Raw genomic sequence first — 18,022 nt, 5'->3', positions numbered from 1 at the left:
ACACGGTTATAGGTAAAAGACAATTCCGTACATTTAGTTGGATAATATTTTTTAAATTTTTCAATTTTTTTTTTTGAGACAGAGTCTCGCTGTGTTGCCCAGGCTGGAGTGCAATGGCACAATCTCAGCTCACTGCAACCTCTGCCTCCCAGGTTTAAGTGATTATCCTGCCTCAGGCTCCTGAGTGGTGGGACTACAGGAGTGTGCCACCACACCCGTCTAATTTTTATTTTTTATTTTTTGTATTTTTAGTAGAGATGGGGTTTCACCATGTTAGCCAGGATGGTCTCGATCTCCTGACCTTGTGATTCTCCTGCCTCAGCCTCCCAAAGTGCTGGGATTACAGGCGTGAGCCACTGTACCTGGCCTAGTTGGATAATATTTAAAAATTTGCATGTTTATGAGCTCATAGATTGTTTACCACCATGGTACATTTTAGTCGATGTAGTCAGAGTCTTCTGGAATTCCAGAAGTTTTATCAATTTTATTTTCTTCAAACCCAAATTTTCTTTTGGCCCAAGATTTTATTGCAAATATGTTATCAGTCCATCTGTTAACAAGTACTTTATTTGCCTGATGTATTTCTTCAACAACTTGCGGGTCACATTATTTGCATTTTTCAACTTCTGTCTTTAGCTGTTCCCTTTGATCCCAGAGTGAAGAATGCTCTTTGGCTAGCGTGGTTCACTCCTTCATCTCATGTTGGCCAGTTTTAGTTTTTCTGATGCTTTTCTGTAAGTTTGCATGCTTTTGGATTCTCTGAAACAACTGAGATTTCAGAACCTCCAATTTACAGGTCCTTGCACGAAGAATTTTACTTGGAAAAGCCTGATAATAATTAGAAGTTCCAGTTCTCTCACCAACCATATCATTATCAACTAAACTTTGAAGGACTTTTTTCTAACACAGCAGTAATGCCTCTCTCTTTGGGAGCAGTCTTCTCCATGTCTTTTTTTTTTTTTTTTTTTTTTTTTTTTTAGAGATGGGTCTTGCTATGTTGGCCAGGTTGATCTTCAACTCCTGGCCTCAAGCAGTCCTCCTGCATCAACCTCCCAAAAGTGCTACTATTACAAGGCATGAGCCACTGCACCTGACCTTCCCCATCTCTTTTAATTGAAATACATCTTTTGTTTTAAAAAATGTTTCCATCACGCAGGCTCTCTTTTCTTCTGCACTTAGTCTCTTTTTTCTTTGATATGGTATGGGTACCAGGCCTTCCAGTGGTGGGGTCTGCACATGGGGTGAGGGGCCAGCTCATTTCTTTTTATTGCTAAATAATCGTCCATTGTCTGATGTACCAGAGTTTATGTATCATCCACCTACTGAAGGACATCTTGGTTACTTCCAGGTTTTGCCAATTATATGAGAACTTTGTACTTTCTGTTCAGTTTTTCTGTAAACCAAAAAAAAAATTGCTCTAAAGAATAAATCTATTACTTTTTTTAAAAAAAGAAAAAAGAATCTGTCTCTCCATTCATTCAACAAACATTTGTCAAATATCTAATATGTGCCAAGCAAAGAATGAAGTACTAGAAATAATCAATTACGTAAGACATATTTCTTTCAAGGAGTGTAGTCTAGTGGGAAAAGTAATTCAGCAATTGGAGTGATATTTGTATTTCAGAAGTGTGTATAGAGTGTTACAGGACCCCAGGAAGGGACCATCTTAGTCTTAGTTGGTATAGGGGAGGGGGAGACAGAAAAGGCTTTTAAGAAGCCATGTTTAGTTGGAGACTTTTAGAATGAGTATCAGTTGACTAGATAAAAATTTGTGTTTGAGGGCATGGGCACCTTGGGGAGATAATATTCTATATAGAGTAAACAGTATCAGAAAAGGCATAGAAAGAAGAAACAGCATAGCATGAACAGAGAATTACAAAAAGTTCTTTCCTTCGCAAAAGAAAAGATTGCATTTGAGGGTATTTAGGTCATGAAACTAAGAGGGTAAATGATACCATGAAGGGCCCTCTGTGTTAAATGAATTAGAATTGGTTCTATATCCTGATGGCTAAGGAAAGTTACTGATTTAGTTAATATGAGAAGATTCCTCTTTTTTTCTTCTTCAAATACATAGAAATGCTGGATAAAATATAAGCTCCCTTTCTCAGTTTTTTTTTTTTTTATTTATTATTACTACCTAATTAAGTTTGAAAGCAGACAGAGGAAATCTCCAGATACCAGAAGTGACAAGGAAACTCAAACCCAGATATGAAAGAGAGCTAAAGCCAAGATGGCCAATGGGGAGTGGGAACCATACTTTTAAGTGCTATATGAGGTGAAGAGAAAAGACTTCAGGCTTGTGAGAGTCAGAGAATTGCAATTGACCTGTGTCCTTAAAATTGGGAGCCACCAAAGGGCATGCTGCCCTTGAGGAAGAGTATTCCACAGCATCACTCCCCTGGCTTACAAAAGCAACAGGGACCTGTAAGTGGGGTTATAGGCCTTCAGGGAGTCAGAAACAAGGAATAGGGCCAGAGGGAGAAGATGACCAGTGACCCAAGCCTAAGCCAGTCAGCTCATAGCATTCTACTGGCCACAGTGCTTGGTTCAAGGGTGGTTATGTTTTCTAAAAATTTGTTTAGTTGGAGTGAAGCCCAGGACCACGTTTGATGGTTTGGCTCTTTCTTCCTTCTCTGGTTTTGAAGATGGAAGCATGTAGCTCTGAAAGCTGCTGGTTCCATCTTGTGACAACTTGGAAAGTCAGCCAGGATAAAGATGAACCTCTGAAAGGTGGATGAAGAATTCCAAAAAATTCACCCAGTGTGAGACACTGAATCAAAACAACACTGATTATTTCATCTGCTGGTGATGGTATAATAGATTACTAACCTCCCACAGATAAAGATTATTGAAATGTAGATTTAAAAATTATATATATGCATTTATATATTTGCAAGAGCTATTTAAAGGCACTGGAAAGGAAGTGAAAGAAAAGATAAACTCAATCTGAAAGGAAGGAACTTGCCCCTGAAGGTCCTCCCCAGTCTGTGCCTGGCTCCAGAGGCAGAAATCTTGGATAACAGGGCTCAGGACTAGTAGAGCAGCCAGAAACTTAGGCAAAAAATCTTGGAAGGGGAGGAGATGCAGAAAGATTAGTCACCAAACCTGCATTTAACATCTGCCCAACTCCTTCATATGTGTGGGGAGGCCCAGGAAATGCAATGAAAAAGCAGCACCTGGAAGCTAAAAGAACAGAGAAGAGGTTTCAACAGATGCTGATGGCAGGGGAGACAGAATTTGGAAATTGAAGAGTCCCACCAAATTAACTGCCTGCTAGAACAAAGATCCATCTTCAGAGGAATGTAACAGAATCCGGAGTCATGACAACATATTATACGTAATGTATAAGAACCAATCCAAAAATCACTAGATATGTGAAGAAACAGGAAAATGTAACAACGTTCAAAAGAAAAGTAGTCAATAACAAAATATCTTCAAGATGACCAAGTGTTCATATTCTAAGTCAAAGCTGTTAAAGCAGTCATTATAAATATGCTTAAGGACTATGAAAGAAAATATGTGTATAGTAATTGAACAAGTAGAAAACCTCAAACAGAGAAAGAGAAATTTTTTCTTTTTTCCTTTTTTTTTTTCTTTGAGATGGAGTCTCACTCTGTTGCCCAGGCTGGAGTGCAGTGGTGTGGTTTCAGCTCACTGCAAGCTCTGCCTCCCAGGTTCGAGCTATTCTCCTGCCTCAGCCTCCCGAGTAGCTGGGATTAAAAGCATGCACCAGCACACCTGGCTAATTTTTTAATTTTTAGTAGAGACAGGGTTTCACCGTGTTGGCCAGACTGGTCCCGAATCCCTGACCTCAGGTGATCCACCCACCTTGGCCTCCCAAGAGACACTTTTTAAAAGTGAAAATTATAAAACACTAAAGTATAATAACTGAAATGAAAAATGGACCTTACAGCAAATTTGGGACATCAAAGAGTCAATTAACTTGAAGACATCAATAGAAAATACTCAAAGAGCAGAGAGAAAAAAGATTCATGAAAACTAGATAGAGCCTATGAGACCTCTAGGACACTAGCAAGCAGTCTAAGCATACATGTAAGTAGAGTTCCTAAAAGAGTAAAGAGAGAAAATGGGGCAAAAAATTTTGAGAAAATTTCACCAACAGTAAAATTTAGTGAAAAAATATCAACTTACAGATCTAGGAAGCTTAACAGACCCCAAGAAGAATAAGCACAAAGTTAACCACATCAGATACATTTTAATAAAACTGCTGAAATCTTGGCTGCAGTGAGAGAAGAACAACACACAGGGGACCAGTAATACATAATTACAACTGACTTCTCATTAAACACAGTGGAGGCCAAAAACAATGGCATTACATCATTAGATTTCTACAAGAAATAACGTGCCACTCTAGAATTTTTTTTTTTTTTTTTTTTTGAGTCAGGGTCTCACTCTGTCACCCAGACTGGCATGCAGTGGTGCAATCTTGGCTCATTGCAACCTCCATCTCCTGAATTCAAGCAATTCTCATGCCTCAGCCTTCCAAGTAACTGAGATTACAGGCATGCATCGCCATGCCCAGCTGATTTTTGTATTTTTAGTAGAGTCGGGGTTTTGCCACGCTGGGCAGGCTAGTCTCAAGCCCCCGAGTTCAAGCTATCTGCCCACCTTGGCCTTACAAAGAGCTGGGATTACAGGCATGTGCTACCATACCCGGCCTCTAGAATTACATATCCAGAAAAACTAGTCTTCAGGAATGAAGGTTAACTAAAGATATTTTTCAGAGAAAAACAAGAATTCTTCACCAGCAGACCTGTAATATAAGAAATGCTAAAATAAGTTCTTCAGGCTGAAGAACTAGTACTAGAAATAACACTGCAAATGACACTAACTGGTAACTCATATCTTCAGAAATGAATGAAGATCAATAGAACTGGCAAATCAGTGAATAAATATGAAAGACTATAGATTATTTTCTTAATTTCTTTAAAAGACATACTAATGGTTAAAGAAAAATTAAAGCACTGTTTTGTAGGGTTTATAACAGTAGCACAAAGGACTGGGATAAATATAATTTTGCTGTTACAAGACATCTATATTTAGTGTTTATTGGTACAGCATTAACTGTAGATTGTATTAGTTATGGATATATATTTTAATTTCTAAAGCAACCAGTAAAACAAAAGTACAAAGAGTTCAGCAAAGGACAATAGAGGCCCACAAAATACTAGTTTACATCCACTAGGATGACTATAATAAAATAGATAGAACAATAACAAGTGTTCACAAGGATGTGGAGAAATAGGAACTCATACACTGCTAGTGGAAGTGTGCAATATTGCAGCTACTTTGTAAAGTAGTTTAGTAGTTTTTTTAACAAGTCAAATGTAGAGTTACATAAGACCCAGCAGTTCTACTCCTAGATATATACCCAGTGGAAATGAAAACCCACATCCACAGAAAAACATATACATGGATGTTAATAGCAGCCTTATTTAAAATAGTAAAAAAGTGGAAACAATCCAAATGTCCATCAGTTGGCGAATGGAAAAATAAAATGTGGTATATCTGTGCAGTGGCATATTGTTCAGCAATAAAAAGAAATGAAGTACTGATTCATGTTGTAACATGGATGAATCTTGAAAAGTTATGTTAAGTGAAAAAAGCCAGTCACAGAAGACCACCTATTGTATTATCATTTATATAAAATGTCTAGAATAAGCAAATCTATAGAGAAAGAGAGTTGATTCGTAGTTGCTTTGGGCTGAGGGAATGAGAGGAAGGACAGCTAATGAGTACAGGGTTTCTTTGAAGGGGATGAAAATGATCTATAATTAGATTGTGGTGATGTTTTTACAACCCTATTAATGTAGTTTTTAAAACATTGAATTGGGCCAGGCGCAGTGGCTCATGCCTGTAACCCCAGCACTTGGGGAGGCTGAGGTGGGAGAATTGCTTGAGCCCAGGAGTTTGAGACCTTGAGACCAGCCTGGGCAACACAGTAAGATCACATCTCTATTAAAAAAAAAAAAAATTAACTGGGCATGGTGACATGCACCTGTAGTCCCAACTATTTGGGAAACTGAGATGGGAGGATCACTTGTGCACAGAAGATCAAGGCTGTGACCTTGTGGGGCTGTGATCGCCACTGCACTCCATCCTAGGCGACAAAGCAAGACCCTGTCTCAAAACAACAACAACAACAAAACGTTGAATTCTATACTTTAAATCAGTGAATTGTAATACGAGTTGTATTTCAATAAAGCTGTTTTTCAAAGACAATACTGAATTTTTTTCAGTTCACCCCAAAAGAGGAATAGAGAAACAGCAAACAGATGAGACAAATAGAAAACACTAAAATGGCCGGGCGCGGTGGCTCAAGCCTGTAATCCCAGCACTTTGGGAGGCCGAGACGGGCGGATCACGAGGTCAGGACATCAAGATCATCCTGGCTAACACGGTGAAACCCCGACTCTACTAAAAAAAATACAAAAAAAAAACTAGCCGGGCGAGGTGGCAGCGCCTGTAGTCCCAGCTACTCGGGAGGCTGAGGCAGGAGAATGGCGTGAACCCGGGAGGCGGAGCTTGCAGTGAGCTGAGATCCGGCCACTACACTCCAGCCTGGGCGACAGAGCGAGACTCCGTCTCAAAAAAAAAAAAAAAAAAACACGAAAATGGCCAGTCCAGCCAAATCCAGCCAAATCAAATGTAAATCGACTTAACATTACAATTAAAAGATAGAGATTGTCAAGTTGGAGAAAAGCATTACCCAACTATAAACTGTCTACAAGGCATGCACTTAACAAAAAGATACAAAGCTTCAAAGTAAAAGGATGGAAAAGGATATACCATGTAAACATAAATAGAGTTAGAATAGATATTTTAATAATGGAAAAGATGGACTTCAAGGAGTACTATCAGAGATAAACAGGGACATTTTATAATTTTTAAAACTCAGTATATCAGAAAGACAGAATCCCAAATGTATAGATGCCTAATTAGCTTCAAAATGCATAAAGCATAAAACTGACAGATGGAAGAAAGGATTCAAGTCTACAGTCATACTTGGAGATTTTCATATCCCTTTTAGAGCAATTAGTAGAACAACTAGGCCAAAAGTCTGTACAGATAGAGAAGATTTTAATAGCACTGTTAACCAGCTTGCCCCAGTTAATATTTATAGAACCTAATACCCAACAAATACAGAATAAACAGTCTTTTTAGGTACCATGGAACTTTTACCAAGATAGATCATATCCAGGGCCGTGAAACAAGTACTTTACAAGTTTCAGAAGATTGAGATCTAACAGAGTATGTTTTCTGATTACAACTGATTAAACTATAAGTCAGTAACAAAAAGATATTTGGAAAATCTCCGAAGACTTAGAAATTAAACAGTATATTTCTGAAAATATTTTGAACTGAATGATAATAAAAAATGTGTTAGCATTTTGGAGATGCAGTTAAAGCATTGCTTACAGAGAAATTTATAGCTTTAATTGTTCATATTAGAAAGGAAGAAGTATTAAAATGTAATATTTAAGTGACCAGAAGCTGGAAAAAAAATAAGCAAATTAAACCCAAGAAAAAAGAAAGTAAAGACAATAGCAGGTGGCAGTTAATTAGAAAATAGACAATAGAAACAATAAATAAAACCAAAATGGGTTTTTTCAAAAGATAAAAAAAATTGAAAACCTCTAGAAAAAGCTCATTATACCAATACTGATAATGAAGGAGGAGCATCATTATGTATCTGTAAACTTCAAAAACATAATCAAATTTGAAAACAACTTTATGCCAATAAATTTGATACCTTTGATGAAACAAATTCCTGGAAAAATGTAACTTTCCAAAACTGACACAAAATTAAATTTAAAAACTGAATAGTCTTGGCCGGGCACGGTGGCTCACGCCTGTAATCCCAGCACTTCGGGAGGCCGAGGAGGGTGGATCACGAGGTCAGAAGTTCAAGACCAGCCAGGCCAACATGGTGAAACCCCGTCTCTACTAAAAATACAAAAATAAGCCAGGCATGGTGGTACGCGCCTGTAATACCAGCTACTCGGGAGGCTGAGGCAGGAAAATTGCTTGCATCTGGGAGGTGGAGGTTGCAGTGAGCTGAGATCGTGCCACTGCACTCCAGCCTGGATGGCAGAGCGAGACTCTTGTCTCAAAAAAAACCCAAAAACCAAAAAACAAACAAAAAACCCAAAAAACTGAATAGTCTTTTATGTGTCAAAGAAATTCGCTTTGTGATAGAAAACATTCCTACCGAGAAAACTTCAGGCCCAGAGAGTATCACAAGTGAATTCTCAGACATTTATGAAAGAGACTGTAAAATCTAACAAATGGCTTCAGAAAATAAAGGAAGAAGAAATAACTTATCAACTAATTTTGTGAGGCTAGTGTAATTCACATACTAAAATCTAGTAAAGATAGTATGAAAAGTTAAAAATCTCTTATGAACATACATAAAACTCTAACAAAATATTAACAAATTGAATCCAGCTATAAATTAAAGAATTAATAGAACATGATCAAATGGGTTTTATCCCAGGAATATAAGATTGGTTTTGTATTTGAAAATAAATAAATGTAATCCACCATATTAATGATAAGGAAAAGAAATGTGGCCAGCTCAATAGACATAGAAAAAACATTTGACCAAAATCAGCATGGGGCTTAAATAAAATTCAGCAAACTGGAATTAGAAGATAGTTTCATCAGTCTGATAAAGGGCATCTACAACATGCCTTCAGCTAACATCATTCTTAATAATAAACCCCTGAGGACTATGCCTTTAAAACCTGGAACAAGGCAAGGGCAGAGAGCCGAAGGCCCATGGGACATGACCAACTCAGCATTCCACTGGAGGCTATATGATCAAACAACAAACTATCATGAATGCAGGATGTGAGCAAACTCACAACTGCTCCTGCCGACAGGTTTGCTGGAGGCAGTCATTCCCTGGCACTGAGGTTATCTACTGCGACATCTAGAGCCTGTTGTTCGAGGAATGCAGTCTTGCAAGCCTACTCTGGACCGAGCAGCTGACCCCTTCTTCCACCCCACTTCTCACTGTCTCTTTTGCCTAATAAATATGAAGGGCTGTGTAAAGCTCAGGGCCCTTGTCCACTAGAGGCAAGGTGCCCCCGACTCCTTCTTCCAAATATACCCTTTTGTCTTTGTCTTTTATTCCTGCATTTGCCCCCGCTTTGTTCAGTCTCCCTAGGTCTGTGCAGGTTACACAGTGATACCCCAAACAGCGACAGAATTGGGTGCTCCACAGGCAAGGATACCGTTCCCAAAATTTCTACTCAACATTTTTCTGAATGTCCTTGCCAATGCAATAAGGCAAGGAGAAGTAAAAAAATAAAGATTAAAAGGAAGAAGTAAAATGCCCTATTCTCAAACTATTTATATAGTATAATATCCTAAGGAATCAATTTTAAAACTACTATAAACAATAAGTAAACTTAACAATAAAAAATTGTGTTTTTACTTAAATAAGATAAAAAACCCAGTTGTCTTTTTTTTTTTTTTTTTTTGAGACCAGGAGTCTCGCTGTCTGTCGCCCAAGGCTGGAGTTGCAGTGGCGGGATTCCTAAGCTCACTGGCAAGCCCGCTCCCCGAGTTTTAAAAGCCATTCCTCCTGCCTCAGCCTCCCCGAGTAGCTGGGGCTACAGGCCGCCCGCCACCCTTCGCCCGGCCTAGTTTTTTTTTTTGTATTTTAGTAGAGACGGGGTTCTACCGTGTTAAGCCCAGGAAGGGTTCCTCGGATCTCCTGACACTCCGTGATTCCGCCCCGTCTCGGCCTCCCAAAAGTGCTTGGATTACAGGCTTGACCCACCCGCGCCCGGCCCCAAAACCAGTTGTCCTTTTAATAGCACCAAAATACTTAAGAATAAATTTAACAAACATGCATACCTCTACACCGAAAAGTATAAAATACTGCTGAGAGAAATTTAAAAAGGTGTAAATAAATGGAGAGGTATGTATTTGAGTCCCTAAATTCTGTTTCAGTTGAAGCCAATTAGAGATAGATTTTCCATGGACTTATAATGAAAAGAGTCTCAAGTAATATGCCGGAGATTGTAGTTTTGTTTTTGTTTTGTTTTGTTTTGTTTTGTTTCTAAATATTCCATCAGTGTAACACTAAGCCTGATGGTTGGATTTGAGTTTAGCAGACCTGCCCCAGATGGAAGCCTGTTAAGACACCGGGAATTAGATTAGAAGTTATGCTCATCAACTATGCAGCTGTGGATTAGAGCAGATTTCACTAGCACATATGTTGACAGAATGGGGCCAGTGGTGGTTCATATACCTGTTTGTTGTCAAATAACAGGTCTAGATGTTTTTCTCATCCTCAAATGAGAGATCACATAACAATACGGGACTTATAAAACTTTCAGAACAAAGAGAACATCATTATGAAGATTTAAAGGAAGAGCAACTCTCTGAAAATTATTTATTATAGACATGTAAGAAATTTCAAAACTTTTCTAGCATCCTTAGTTGATTCAGGAAGATACAGCCTCTGAAGAACTGAAATATAAAAGTATAAGGAACAGGCTGAGTGAGGTGGCTCATGCCTATAATCCCAGCACTTTGGGAGGCCAAGGCAGGCGGTAACAAGGTCAGGAGTTCGAGACCAGCCTGGCCAATATGGTGAAATCCCGTCTCTACTAAAAATACAAAAATTAGCCAGGCATGGTGATGGGCACCTGTAGTCCCAGCTACTCGGGAGGCAGGCAGGAGAATCATTTGAACCCAGGAGGCAGAGGTTGCAGTGAGCCGAGATCGTGCCACTGCACTCCAGCCTAGGCGACAGAACGAGACTCCATCCCAAAAAAGCAAACACACACACACACACACACAAAGTATAAGGAACAAATAGGCTGAGATGAAAAGGGAGCAATAAGCATGGGAAGCTACAGGTAAACTGGACATGCAATAGCAGTGAAGATGTAAATGGAAGAGAGTGAAAAGCAGGATTCACCCTGAGGTGTACTGAAGCAATGATGTGGAAAACACATTTGAGAAATATTCTCTAAATGCAGAGGAAGAAAAGAAAGGAGATGAAAACTGTGAGGGAGATGGTAGCTATGGATGACAGACTTTTCTATATCACCAGTGCCAGAACTTGTGAGCCAAAGTTTTCAGGGGAAAAGGTTGTGACTAGAGAGTGTTGTACCGGCTGCATTTTGTTTCATTCTTGAAGGTTACAGACATTCATGTATGCCAGGGTTCAAAATATGCTGTGCACATAGCCTTCTTGGAGAACAAAAACAAATGAACGAAGTTTTAATTGACTGAAAGACAAATCAAAATGAACTTAAGAATAGGATTGATGTTACTAAACACCTTCAGACTTCCAGAGGACTGCCAGCAAGTACAGGGCCCTCCCGAGTTCTTAGAATCCGCATCTTAGCAAACCACATTGATTGAACTGAGTCCATGGATGAGGCTGCAGGAATGTGTGTCGTGTTGGCATCTGGATTGCACTTAAAAGCAAACAGTTCCCTCATGAGTTATTCTCCCCAGACAAAACTGTGTAGTTGGGCAAAATAATTCATCTGGTAAATCCTCTCCCTAAGGCATTATTTACCACAAGATTAAAAAATTGTTTTAAAAAAAATTAAAGAAAAGAAATCTAAAAAAAAAAAAAAAAAAAACTCCAAAAAACCTGAAAAGAAATATTTCAAATGTTAAAAAATTAAGTGACTACTAAGTTGTCGTGATTTTTAAATCTTCTACTTTTGAAATGAGCATGTAGTTTTCAATTAAAAAAAAGCTATAGATAAAGGAAAATTGATTAAAATGCTGTTAACTAAGCAAAAGGGCATACAAAATAGTGAAACGAAAGCCAGAAACAATTAAGATTTAATTAAACAGTTAACTAGAGAACATTAAATATCGGTTTATAGTAAGACAGTGGTAATTAGCTTAAAACCACAAGTGTAAAAAGGACAGTGTTAGAGAACACGTGAAATTTTCTAGATGTTAACAGAGTGTGCGGTTGAGAGAGGTGTGTAAAGAGCGAGAGCATAGAGGTCGTGTGTGAGGGCTCTGCTACCAGGAAGAAAAAAGCAAAAGAAAATAAAAAGAGAAAAAAAAACACAGCACAGTAAGATGTGAGGAGTAAATGTGAGGTCTTAATTTCTTTGAGCAGTAACCTCCAACCTGAGGCAAACAATTAGAGCACATTCTGATGGCCTTCAAGCTTGAGGGCTTTATGGGTAATTGTTCTTTTATTGGAGAGCCAAGGGCTGAGGATAGAACTCCTGGTCCCTTTCCTTGTACCTTTTATAGATGACTTGCTTTCACTTCTTAGTGACTACCCTGGTTTGATACTTGAAAACAGAGGCAGGATCAAACTTTTAGCCTTCACTTGGGATCCTATTCTAACTAACTGCCCAACTCTGAGGAGCTGGTCTTTCACCAGACAGTACTTCCACTCCAGAGATGTCCTGCCCAAGACTGACTCCCACTCAGCCGGGTTCCTCAGGTTCCGTTGTCCTCCTGTCCTCAAAGGCACTTAGGATGTAGCAAACTGTCTTATTTTTTTACTCCCTACTAGCAAATTCTGCTTTCTAATTAGTAAGCCTATATATGCTACCTTATACTTTTGTCAATTTTTTTGAAACACATTGCATTTTCTACATACATACTCTGGATTTGGTCTGATGTGGTCATCTTTGTGTTCTCTCCTTTGGGCTCTCCTTTTCTGGGACGTCGTTCACAATCTGTCCATCCTGAATGTGTTTCCATAGCAATTGAAAACCAAAACACAATTGCTTTCTCAATACAGTTATAAACTCCTGAAATCAACAGTGTCTGAGGGCTGAAATCGTGTCTCATACTTTTCTTACGCAACCTAGAATAAAGCAGCTTGGTATTAAAAGAAAAATACTAAAGTGTCAGTAACAGCAACAAGTAGCATTTCTTTGGCTCTGCATTACCCTCCTAACTGTGGAAACCGGCTTCTTCCAACCCCTTCCCCAGCTAGTCCAGGGAGTCCCCAGGGATACCTCAAGTTTGCCTTTGACTACAATCCTCTAGACTACTCTGTGGGTGGCCACTTCCCCCAGCCTGTAGTCCATAAATGTTTTTCTCTGAGATACCATGCCCCACACCCCTTTCCTTCCTCTTACGCTCTGGCTCCTATGCAAAATCTACTGCCACCTCCATGCTCTGTTACACAATGTTCTCTGAGACTCAGTTCTTTGGTTTGGTTCTTCAGCTGGTCTAGTTCAAGCGATGCATTGCCCTGCCTCTGCAATACCAACCCATTGTCTTTACCGTAGCTTATGTGCTTGGATTCACTTTCCTTTAGAATGAATTTTTTCCTAGGAGGATGCTGGAGCCATAGAACAAGTGTTCCCTGCTTCATGGATTAACTCACTAACCAACCATATTAAAACATCTGTTAGTATTCTAAGGTTGAGTGAAGAAACTATCTTCTCCAAGATGTCCTTTCAGAATTCCCTCTGCCTCTATCACTTCCAGCTAAATATATATCTCTTCTTTGTACCATGGTTACTTTGAATATGTCCTGGTATATTAGTCCCTTCTCATGCTGCTAATAAAGACATACTTGATACTGGGTAATTTATAAGGAAAGAGATTTAATTGATTCACAGTTCCACGTGGCTGGAGAAGCCTCACAATCATGGCGGAAGGCAAAGGAGGAGCAAAGTCACGTCTTACATGGTGGCAGGCAAGGAGAGCTTACGCAGGGGAACTCCCATTTATAAAACCATCAGGTCTCCTGAGACTTATTCACTACCATGAGAAGAGTATGGGGGAAACCACCCCCATTATTCATTTATCTCCACTGGCCCCACCTTTAACACATGGGGATTATTACAATTCAAGGTGAGATCTGGGTGATGATACAGACAAATCATATCACGTGGATATAGTTTTTATCATATTAGATGGTAATTATCTTTTTACTTACCTGATTCCCCATCTAAACTATGAATTGATTGAGGGAAGGAGTCATGTCTCATGCATCTTTGAATTCTGAATGTTTAGCTTAGTTCTTGTCAGTTAGTAGGTTCTATAGAATTGCAAGTTGAGCCTGTGATGTACTTATGTACAACACGATAGATTTGGCTCAAATATTACATCATGTTGATTAATGGCAGTTTTCCATTTGATAAGAATTATCTGCCAGGGTGGTTCTTTTTCCTTTAAGATTGATGTCAAATCAATTTATCAGACGTTTTGATGAGCACCCATGTATCCTAAGTACTGCCTTGTCCCTTGGATATATGGAGATGAGTAAGACATAGTTCCTGCCTGGAAGAAACTTCCCTGGGTCTCCCTTCCTCCATTTCTTTGTTCTTCCTTCTCATTCATCCTTGTCTGGATAAATTTTTACTGAGCCTGGATTTGCATCTAATGGAGTAAATAAACATACGGAGGTTAACTATAGCATAGTATACTCAGGGTGACAATCAAAGTGTGTTCCAGATATAGAGATAGCACGGAGGAAAACATGATAGAATTCTTAGGGTGATACGGGGTATCCTGTAGGAGGTGACTTCTGAGTGAGTTATCAAGGGTGAAAAGACACTCTCCATGCTCAGGTCAGTGAAAGGTACTCCGAAAGAAGAAAGAGAATATGCAAAGGCCTAGAGAAGTGAAAGTACCATGTCTTCCAGAAACAATAAGTACTTTGGTATTGTTGCAACATTAAGTTCAGTAGAATGATGATGCAAGCGGTGGTGAGAGATGAAGCTAGGATAATAGGCAATATTTTTAAGTGCCAAAATCCTTTATGTTTAGGTGACTTTTTAGTTAAGAATGGTAAGGTCTCTAATATAGCTGATGATATTTATAATCCAAACATGAAGCCATATATTGCTTTACACAAAGTTCTGTGGTCATCTAGCTATATTTTAGTGTTTATTGTATAGGTGGACGAGAATAAAAAAGAAGATGATCCCTGGAGTTTATAGTCTTGTTGAAGATACAGAATATATCCACACAGACAGTTTAGAGCAGGAGTTCCCAACTCCCAGGCTGCAGACCAGTACCAGCCCATGACTTGTTAGGAACCAGGCTACACAGCAGGAGGTGAGTGGTGGGCGGGCAGCATTACTGCCTGAGCTCCGCCTCCTGTCAGATCAGCGGTGGCATTAGATTCTCACCGGAGCTGGAACCCTGTTGTGAACTGCGCACGTGAGGGATCTAGGTTGCCTGCTCCTTATGAAAATCTAACTAATGCCTGATGATCTGAGGTGGAACAGTTTCATCCTGAAACATCGCCCCACCTCACCCCCACTCCCCACCCCATCTGTTGAAAAACCGTCTTCCATGGAACCCGTCCCTGGTGTCAAAAAGTTTGGGCACTACTTGTTTAGATAGAGCACTTAGCAAGCAATCTACAGACTGGTGCCAATCAAAATTGTAAAGGTGAGGTATAAGCACAATCTTGATGGAGTTGTAGGAATGATTAGGAGAGTGTGTAATTAGAAAGAAACAACCTGATTTTTGGCTTCAGAAAAACAAGTTCCATAAGAGCTAGCTGAACGTGGAAAATGCAAAATTGAGGAATGTACTTATAAATTAGAAACTTCTTTTTTTGTTGTTTTTTTTTTGTTTTTTTTTTTGAGACGGAGTCTCGCTCTGTCACCCAGGCTGGAGTGCTGTGGCCGGATCTCAGCTCACTGCAAGCTCCGCCTCCCGGGTTCACGCCATTCTCCTGTCTCAGCCTCCCGAGTAGCTGGGACTACAGGCGCCGCCACGTCGCCCGGCTAGTTTTTTGTAGTTTTTAGTAGAGACGGGGTTTCACCGTGTTAGCCAGGATGGTCTCGATCTCCTGACCTCGTGATCCGCCCGTCTCGGCCTCCCAAAGTGCTGGGATTACAGGCTTGAGCCACCGCGCCCGGCCAGAAACTTCTTGATGTTCTGTAATTTACAGTAAAGAAATGGCTCCTGACCGGACGCGGTGGCTTATGCCGGTAATTCCAGCATTTTGGGAGGCCGAGGCGGGCAGGTCACCTGAGGTCAGGAGTTCAAGATCAGCCTGGCCAACATGGTGAAACCCCATCTCTACCGAAATACAAAAATTAGCCAGGCATGATGGTGGGTGCCTGTAATCCCAGCTACTCCAGAGGCTCAGGTGGGAGAATCGCTTGAACCCGGGAGGTGGAGGTTGCAGTGAACTGAGATCGAGCCATTGCACTCCAGCCTGGGTGACAGAGTGAGCTCTGTCTCAGAAAAAAAAAGAAATGACTGCTTACCTAGACCAACAAGTAATCATCTTTAAGCCTTGTAATATAAACAAAAAACAATTTATTTTTCTTTATAATAAATACATTTATTTTCTTATTCTCTACTAAGGACGGGAGCCTATGTGTTACGTCTTTAGCTAACAGTTATTTTCCACTATTTTTATTTGTATCTTTAGATATTCAGTTTGCCTTAGACATTGTTTATTGTTTATATAAAATGGGTCTCTGGGTTTCTGCCAAACTACTGTCAGTCCATACTACACAGGGACTATCTTAGGCCCTCCTTTCATCTCTTTATTATCAAAAATTCACCACAGCCTCTGCCCTTTTCCTTATGGAATATAGGAACCCAAACCTTCTCCTTGCCCCACTAGTTCCTCCCGTTCCCACAACTCTCTGGTTGGGTATTCTTCTTCCATTGAGCTAGTGTGGACTTTTGGCAGACCGTGGGGGTTTCTATGCATACCTTCCTAGAACCTTTGATCAGTAAAACATTTTACACTTATATAAACTCAAACTTAGGAGGAGTTGTGTTTTAATCCTCCAAAAGAAGAATGGGGGAACCTTTCACTTTCTATTTATATAATTTATAAATTGTTTAAGTTTGACAATGAACATTCGCTGTTTTTGTAACTGAAAAGTAAAGATGGTTCAATTTTGAAAAATGAAATCAGGAATAGAGCCTTTTCTACCATTTCAGGTCTATTAAATGAACCTATCTATCTATATGTGTACATACACGCACACACCCCACTACCAACGTAGTGCAAAATAGTGTTGAAAAACTCATAATAATTTGGAAAGCAAAAGCCATAAAAATGTTGATACTGTATGACTCGAGAACTCTACATTTGAGAAACAACTTAAGGAAATAATTCAAAAGAATGAAAATCTAAAAAATCTATATGTAGCCTTGTCTAGATGCAGAAAAGTTGGGGAAAGAAAACTTTAAAGTCAACATAGGGGGAAGAGTTAGGTAAATAATGATACATCAACTAGATAGAATATTATTGCAACACTGAAAATGACTATTATAAAAACTATGTTAACATTGAATGTTTACAGTACAAAGAGAAAAGAATACACAATTATATATACACTGATTACAGCTGTGTGTAAAATGAATTGCATGTGGACAACTAGAAAGGAAAGTGGATAATGAAAACAGCTGTTCTAGTGTATTGGAATTATGGGCAAGTTTTGAAATTTTATTGAATGGTTTTCAGTATATAGGAAAATTTGAGTTTCAGATTGTCAGTTAATTTAAATTATTGTTATTCTGAGAGTTTTGCAGCAAAAGAAGGAAGGACTCTGGAATCTGAGCCCCTTTCTTCTTTCTCTCATGGACCAAAATAATTACATTGTGGGAAATAAGGAAACCTCTACTTTCTTAGAAACTTATAATAAAAATGAATATTATCAGGGTAAATGATACTGGAATGGCCTCCTGGGGGAGATTGTAGACTCCATTTTCAGAGATTCTTTAGAAAAATTAGCGGTATTGATTGATTGATTTATATTACAAAAGATGGATTGGCCAAATGCAGTGACTCATGCCTGTAATCCCAGCACTTTGGGAGGCCCAGGTGGGCAGATCACCTGAGGTCAGGAGTTCGAGACCAACTGTTTGGTGAAACCCTGTCTCTACTAAGCATACAAAAGTAGCTGGGCGTTGGGGTGGGCGCATGTAATCCCAGCTACTTGGAAGGCTGAGACAGGAAATCACCTGAACCTGGGAGGTGGAAGTTGCAGCGAGCCTAGATTGCGCCATTGCACTCCAGCCTGGGTGACAACAGTGAAACTCCGTCTCAAAA

General features: G+C 39.4%; 1 pseudogene; it reads right to left on the bottom strand.

The window, feature by feature from the left end:
• Positions 1 to 426: 426 nt before the first annotated feature.
• On the bottom strand, positions 427 to 16,627 carry LOC108518752 (meiotic nuclear division protein 1 homolog pseudogene; annotated as a pseudogene).
• Between the last annotated feature and the right edge of the window lie 1,395 nt (positions 16,628 to 18,022).

The sequence above is a fragment of the Rhinopithecus bieti genome, unplaced genomic scaffold (assembly GCF_001698545.2).
Source record: "Rhinopithecus bieti isolate Rb0 unplaced genomic scaffold, ASM169854v2 scaffold_46210, whole genome shotgun sequence".
NCBI lineage: Eukaryota > Metazoa > Chordata > Mammalia > Primates > Cercopithecidae > Rhinopithecus > Rhinopithecus bieti.
This window is presented reverse-complemented; position numbering and strand designations above follow the sequence as displayed.